Genomic DNA, 8,483 nt, shown 5'->3' with positions numbered 1-8,483 from the left:
TTTATCAGTTTCTTAATATGCGAAAATCTACTAAGGATCCCTTAGACGTCAAACAGTTGATTGCAGTTCAGAAACTTCATACTCAGAAACCTTCAATACATACGAACTCAAACTCACAAACTCCAAATCCACAAACGCACAAATCACAAATCCACAATCCCTAAACCTACAAACCCCAATCCCACAAAACCCGAACCTACAAACTCCAAGCTTACAAACCCCAAGCCCACCAACTCCAAACCCACAAATCGTATGGGTATGAAGTTTCTCCTGCTTCATGTCTAAGGGATCCTTAGTAGATTTTCGCATATTAAGAAACTGAGAAACTTAAAATGTGATATCTCATCGAAAAAAAAAATATATTTGAGCAAACTCGAAGGAGGGAGCCTTGTACTTTTAGATTCAATGTATTAGTTTTTTGAAAAAAAAAATAGATGGCATTACTACATAACCTCAAATATGACTAAAAACAGTGTTTTTGCACATTTCGGTTAGGATATCTCAAAAACCTGACGTGATAGAGCAAATCTGCTGCCAGATTCGGATTCAGCGCACCTAAATCCCTCGGAAATATATATTCAAGTTTCTGTTTCCAAAAAAAAGTTAAATTTTGTTGGTCTGTACTTACATATTCTTTTAATTTCAATTTTAAATAATTCCTCAATACAGTTGAACAAATCAAACAATTCCAAAAATATTCGCTTCATAAAAAATTCTAGGAACTTTTTGTTACAGATTAAATTTTAAATATAAAATGTACCAAAAAATTGGCGTAGGGATTTTCTGAGGGATAATAACAATCTCAAAATTNTCAGTTTCTTAATATGCGAAAATCTACTAAGGATCCCTTAGACGTCAAACAGTTGATTGCAGTTGAGAAACTTCATACTCAGAAACCTTCAATACATACGAACTCAAACTCACAAACTCCAAATCCACAAACGCACAAATCCCAAATCCACAATCCCTAAACCTACAAACCCCAATCCCACAAAACCCGAACCTACAAACTCCAAGCTTACAAACCTCAAGCCCACCAACTCCAAACCCACAAACCGTATGGGTATGAAGTTTCTCAATTGCAATCGACTGCTTCATGTCTTAGGGATCCTTAGTAGATTTTCGCATATTAAGAAACTCAGAAACTTAAAAATTTCAACATGTGATAACTCAACGATAAAAAGAAGATATTTGAGCAAACTCGAAGGAGGGAGCCTTGTACTTTTAGATTCAATGTATTAGTTTTTTGAAAAGGAATAGATGGCATTACTACATAACCTCAAATATGACTAAAAACAGTGTTTTTGCACATTTAGGTTAGGATATCTCAAAAACCTGACGTGATAGAGCAATTCTGTTGCCAGATTCGGATTCAGCGCACCTAAATCCCTCGGAAATATATATTCAAGTTTCTGTTTCCAAAAAAAGTTAAATTTTGTTTGTCTGTACTTACATATTCTTTTAATTTCAATTTTAAATAATTCCTCAATACAGTTGAACAAATCAAACAATTCCAAAAATATTCGCTTCATAAAAAATTCTAGGAACTTTTTGTTACAGATTAAATTTTAAATATAAAATGTACCAAAAAATTGGCGTAGGGATTTTCTGAGGGATAATAACAATCTCAAAATTTGAGATTGCTATGCCGATGAATTTGTTATCTTTTGATGATTACATTGTATTTAATTTATAACAAAAATTCCCATAACGTCCTTTTTACGAAACGAATAGTTCTTATCTTATTTATCTTAATTTTCTATTTACATCCTTGGTGTAAAACTTTTTTGTGCTTGAATATAATATTTAAAATAAAAATAGAAGTTTCCTAAATTCTCATGAGGTAATAATTAGGACTCTTTTATATTTCACAAGGCACAGTGGACGTAATGTTTTTCCAACGTAAATAAATTTAAATATTTTAATGATTGCAAAACGCACCCACTAGTAGAAAAATTTCCTCTCTTGAAGTTTTAACAGTTAAATATTCTGAAATATTAAGAAACCTTACCCACTTATTTTGTCGCCAAAGTAACTGAGAAATTTGGTACGTGGGACTGCAAGATACTGTTAATTCTATTCCTGAGCAATTCCGCTTTTAGCCAATTAAGACCAATTTAATTAAGAAGCATTGATACAGTAAGCTACTGAATGGTAAATAATTGAGGTTCAATACCTAGGCATGAGTTATTGCAAAGATCCTTGAGAAGTCCAAATCTACAAGTGTCATACGCCTAAATCCTTCCTATCTACTCTCGTTGTCGCTTTTTTTTTATTTGTCTATACAAATTGGAAGCGACGTTCTACTTTAAGAATTTGGGAACAAATATTTAAATAATATATACCCATTGTCTTGCTACTAACTATATTAAATAAAACGTAGAAAAATGGTTATCCTATTTTCTCCTACAAATTATTGTTTCTATTAAAAGGGACGTGTTGAATTATTTTAACTAAAAACTGGAAACAAAATATATCAGTAACCGACGATGATGGTCTTCGGCAGCAAAATTGTCGCCTGAATTAATTAATTGCTTAATTAATTCAATTTGGGCCAGATCCCAGCATCATTTACGTTTTAATAACATGGAAAGTATGGGCCGGTCCAATGAATAGCCTGCCAAAATTGCGAAACAAAGATAAATGCGTGTTTTATTAAAGCTAGCATCAAAAATTATTTAGGGTACACAATCTTCTATCAAGAAAAATAAAGCGATTAGACCTTTTGGGTAATTTATGATGTCCTTAATAGCTTTAATTAACTTTGTTTAATATTCGTTTCTTATATCTATTTTATAGTCGAGGTTATAAAGTAGTTAAGATCCTTGAACATTAAATTTATAAAGCATTTTTTTTTGTTATACAGTATGTTTTAGTATTCCACGATAGAGTATTAGGGGTACAAAGTGAAACTGTTAAAGCAATTTTTTTTAGTCTTATAAGGTTACGAGTGAGAAGTAACTGAAACAATTGTTGTCTAAGTTATTTATTTACGGCACATTTTTTTCTTTATTTATTCCGATATTTTGCCACCTCTAAAAAATTAATATTAATGAATTAGCCCAAGGGTTTATTTCGTTAATATTTATTTTTCACAGTTCCCTAATAAATAAAACAGTTATTATCTGAATTTTTCTTGAGAGCCTATATTTAAAAATCAATAACAACTTTTTTAGCTACTGTCCTGTGAAATAAACAAATTTGTTTTTTTCTGAAATATTGTGAAAATTAAGTTACCAGCTGTAATTTTGTTTGTAATTCAAATGGTAGCATGACTGAAACAAACAGTTTCTATTAAGCTGAAAATATACAATAACAGCTTTTTGCTTCAAATATAAATGGTATATCGACTTTTGAATCAGATATGTTTTACTTCGTTTCATATTCGTCTGTTTGTTTACGTCTGTTCAATTCCAATTATTAAAGTTCCCTTCTGTCCGAACGAAGACGAAACTTCTGTTGGAAACAGAGGAATCAAATATAAGAATGAAAATGAATATTGTTGTAACCGATAGAAGTTGGGCGATACAAGTGAACTTTAGGGTTAATATAATTTTACTAAATTTAACCAGGTAATACAAAAACAAAATAGTAATTAACCTATTATCTTTCTTAAATTGTATAGCAAATATTAAATAAGAGATGTATTGTTTGTAAAGTTTAAATATAAAGTTGAAAAATAAGGAGGAAAGTAGACCCTTTTTAAGCATATTAATTGAGATCTAGTTAATGTTTCTTTGCTTTATTTGCATATTAAATTTAGTAGTAGAAACTTTAAGACACATATTGTTAAAAATGGCTGCTAAACTTTAATCTCATATATTACAACCACCATTTACTTCACGGTGTTCCTCGAAAAATTAAAATCGGGTGCATCGTGCCTTATACCACCATGTACTGAATACATAAATCAGGGAAAATGCATTAATAATAAGTAAAGCTCTGCGTGATGAGCGGCGTTTAGTCGGACAGACTAAATTAAATGACTCGTACACTTAGAGGATGGCTATATATTTTACAGATTTAATTTTTAGACAAAGTGATTTATTTTTTTAACAAAATAATCAACATACATACATACATTCAAATGTACTTCATTTTCCTCAAAAAGGGTGCCACAAGATCCACGCAAGAAGTACCTAGTTTTGAAAGAAAACATATTTTTAATTAAAAATTGTAAATTTTTTATTGATTCATAATAGAATTGGGTTATGTATGGAATACCATATCGGGTAAATGGTCTCCACGGCTTTGCTGGCATATACGCACTCTTACTTTAAAAAACTCCAAAGAAGACAGTTCAACAGTATTAAATCGGATGATCTGGACGACCAATTCTAATCACCAAAACGGGAAATTACACAACCAGACATGAAACATTAGTTATTTAATCGTTTCTAGAGATGTTTGACATGTGGCACCGTCTTGATGAAACCACATGGCGTCTACATCCATATCTTGCAATTTAGGTACAAAAAACTGGATTATCATGTAGCGATAGAGAGCACCATTAACTGCTATTGACCGACCAGCAGCATTTTTGATGAAGAATGGTTCGATTATGCCTCTAGTCCAAAATCTGCATCAAACATTGACATATTGCGGATACATTTGTTTCTCAACAATGACTCGTGTATTTTCTGAACCCCAAATGCACAATTTTGTCGAAGCCATCATGATGAAAATGAGATTCATCGCTGAATATGAAAAATTAGCTTCCACTTGTTCCATAATCCATTCAATGAACTCTCTTTGTTCTGCGTGGTCAGTAGGCTTCAGTTCTTGAGTCAATTGAACTTTGTAAACATGGAGATGCAAATCTTTGACGTTCCTGGACTCTCAGCAACACTCTAACGAACTGCTTCGACGTTTTGTGTTGAACGACTTGTTGAAGGACGGCCAGATGTTTAAGATCACTAATCTCTTCATAGTTGAATTAAGTTAAATTACTATTCCGACCATATTTTGTACGAAAATTGCAAAGTGAGTTACATAAACCTTCATTATTTTTAAAATATTGCTCAACAATGAAAACGCGTTGTTCGCGCTCCATTTTTAATAAATGAACTTATCAAATAGCGCAAAATTCAAATTTTGCCTAAATTTTGGGACACCCGATAAAAGTCTAATTGTAATATTTAATTTTAAGAACCGTTTCAATATTGTTAGGGTAGCTTTATTTTCTAAAAATTAACTGTAAGTATTTGTTTATAGCTTTTTATAAACTAATAAATACAGAGCGTATTTATTTAAATTATAAACCTGTTATGTTTACCAGTATTGAATTCATGTATCATTTTAGAAAACTGTAAGCTATACCGTACTAACTAATTAACTAGATTAAACTGATACTGCAGTACTGAACATTTACAAACATACTAAACTACGTTGCACTGTAGTGCATTATACTAATTAGTTAAAATCTATTACTGAGCAATTTACGCAATAACTGTTACTATTCAAAATGAGGTAGGTACAATACTGAGCCCTAGACAGCACAAGCGTTATGAAGACAAAACTAATCACAAACAGTCCTAATTATATGGAGTTGATGATTATTTTACTTTAAAACTTTTTTCTGAATTACACACCCCCACAAAAAAATCGAAAATATTACTTCTGGGATCTGACTATGGCTACCATATGTTTTCGGGGTCTCTGAATCCGAATCCGAATCCATTTAACCCCATCACGTCAGGATTTTTATAACATCAAAAAATAGGCTCAAAACTCCAATAAATCCGGTATCCATTGACCACTCAACTCCTATAACCCTATAAACCCATAACCCCTTAATCCTATAACCCCATAATTAGAGACCCACCGATTAATCGGCTTCGGTCCCATCGCCCATTATTTAAGTCTTTGGCTAAGAATCGGCTTAAGCCAAAATTAAGGCGAATTTTTCGCCGGAGCCGTTGACGTCGAGCGTCGACTGTCGCATTGACGTTCGACAGTCATGCTTTTTATTTTTCTATATTTTTTTTGGAATACCTGTTATCCGTTATGTTTTATGTTATATCATATTTTTGTTTTTAATTAAAATTTTCAAGTTAATAAAAATATCTTCGGCTTCGGTCAAAAGTGACCCATAAACCGAAGTTCGGCTTCGGCCAAAAAAATCACATCCGGTCGGTCTCTACCCATAATCCGGTATTTGATCTTATGAAAAATCCTAACGTGATGGGGTTAAATGGATTCACATTCAGCGACACCGAAAACATAAGTAAAATTTTTTCAATATTTTTTGGAGCTGTGTTATTTATCAAAATCGCTCCAATTTTGACACTCCTATTTTTTTCAGATATATTCTAAATGACCCTATATAAAATTTATACCTAAATAGATTTTTATATAAATTGTCATGAAGGTACTCTGATGGGTGTTATTAGTTATTAGTATTAGTATTAGAATATTATCCAGAAAACTGTTTTAATAATTTCAATGCAAACCCTTACAATATGTTAAAAATATACTACTTTAACTATATCTATAATGTATTATTTTTTAACTTCACTAATAAATGTTTGCTTCAACAGGGGTATTTTTCCCCAGTGCTTTAAGCTAACTAAGATTTTACCAATGTTCAAACAAGGAGATCCAAATCTTTCAAATAATTATCGCCCAATCTCAATTATACCAATTTTTGGTAAGGTGATTGAAGCCATAATGAAGGCGAGATTATATACTTTCCTTGAAAACAATTCCGTTTTATGTGCGAGTCAATTTGGTTTTAGCCCGAATCGGTCTACAACCAATGCAGTGCAGGGGGTTGTGAAAGACGTTATCAGAGGACTTGAAAAGGGTGAACACACGGCTATTGCTTTATGCGACCTCACAAAAGCCTTCGACTGTGTCCCCCACGAATTATTATTGGCTAAGTTGGATCATTATGGTGTGAGGGGTTTGCCACTAGTTTTTTTTTTTTAAGTCATACTTAATGGACAGGTCTCAGTGTGTCACAATTAACAATAATGTGTCCGAATTTAAAGTGAATAACCATAGTGTACCACAGGGATCCATTTTGGGATCATTCTTATTTTTGATCTTTATAAATGACATTCATTACTCTCTTTTACCTAATAAATGTATACTGTTTGCGGACGACACTACTTTGTTGGTGTCACACATGGACTGTTCTCAGCTGAATGTTCTAATGAACCAATTAATTGAGCGGGCGGAACAGTGGTTTTCGTTTAACAAACAGTGAATATTGAAAAAACCCAAAGGCTTACTATATCTTCAAACAGAGCAAATGTAAAGGGTGATCAAGTAAAGCTGCTCGGTGTAGTTGTAGATGATGGTTTAAATTGGGCAGGGCATGTTGGATATCTTTTGAAGACACTTCCAAGTACTATTTTTTTACTACGCCAATTGAAATCTGTGGTTAGACTTGAGGCTTTTATTTCTTCGTATTTTGCATTTTTTATTCTCGTCTGTGCTATGCGGTGATTTCGTGGGGTAATTCTAGCCAGTCGAATAACATTTTTTCTTTACAAAAAAAGCGATTAGAGTACTAGCAGGTCTGAGCGGCAGAGAACATTGTCAACCACATTTCATTAATTTTGGGATCTTACCATTACCCTGCCTATACATATATTACACTTTAACTGAAATACAAAAAAATATAAACAATTTTTGTCTTCAGTCACACATTCACATATATAACACAAGAAACTCTAATGCAATCAGAACGGACCGCTTCCGACTTACAAGGTTACAATCAAATTCAATTAACGTTGGGCTTTACAATAAACTACCAACTACTGTTAAATCGTTAAATCTGAATTGTTTTAAAACTGTAATTAGAAGGCATCTAAGTCAATACTGTTTCTATACAATACACGATTTTCTTAATACAGATTATAAATATTTGCTGTTATATGTCGCTTCGTGCGAAGTTGGATTGTTTCGGCTTGTTTGTGATGTTGTACTCTACAGGGTCGGAAAGTCAACATGGTTCATTGGCCGTTACGTGAGAGCGATAAAGAAAGTCATAGAAATCCGTGCGATAGAGAAATATGGCTATAATGAAAGCGTCTAATAATCACCGCCCATTTCGCCCTTCCACAAATAAGATCCACTTCTTATTTGTGGAAGGGCGAAATGGGCGGTGACTATTAGACGCTTTCATTATAGCCATCTTTCTCTATCGCACGGATTTCTATGACTTTCTTTATCGCTCTCACGTAACGACCGATGAACAATGGGGACTTTCCGACCCTGTATATGTTATGTTTGATATACTATATTTTCTTTGTCTTATACACATTTATCTGTATGAGTGTATTCACATTTGTACCTTTGACTTGCCATAAATGTATATGCATATATGTAATATGGTCCAAGAAACTTTCTTTCTTTCTTTCTTTCTTTCTTTCTTATTGTAGATAAATACGTACCTACAGTTATTTGGTAATTCAGGGATTATGACAATGATTTAATCCAATTTTCGGATTTTACCCTCTTTAAAATACCAACCA

This window comes from Anoplophora glabripennis, unplaced genomic scaffold (assembly GCF_000390285.2).
Source record: "Anoplophora glabripennis isolate ALB-LARVAE unplaced genomic scaffold, Agla_2.0 scaffold48, whole genome shotgun sequence".
Lineage (NCBI taxonomy): Eukaryota > Metazoa > Arthropoda > Insecta > Coleoptera > Cerambycidae > Anoplophora > Anoplophora glabripennis.
The sequence above is the reverse complement of the archived record's forward strand: the minus strand, read 5'-3'. Positions refer to the sequence as shown.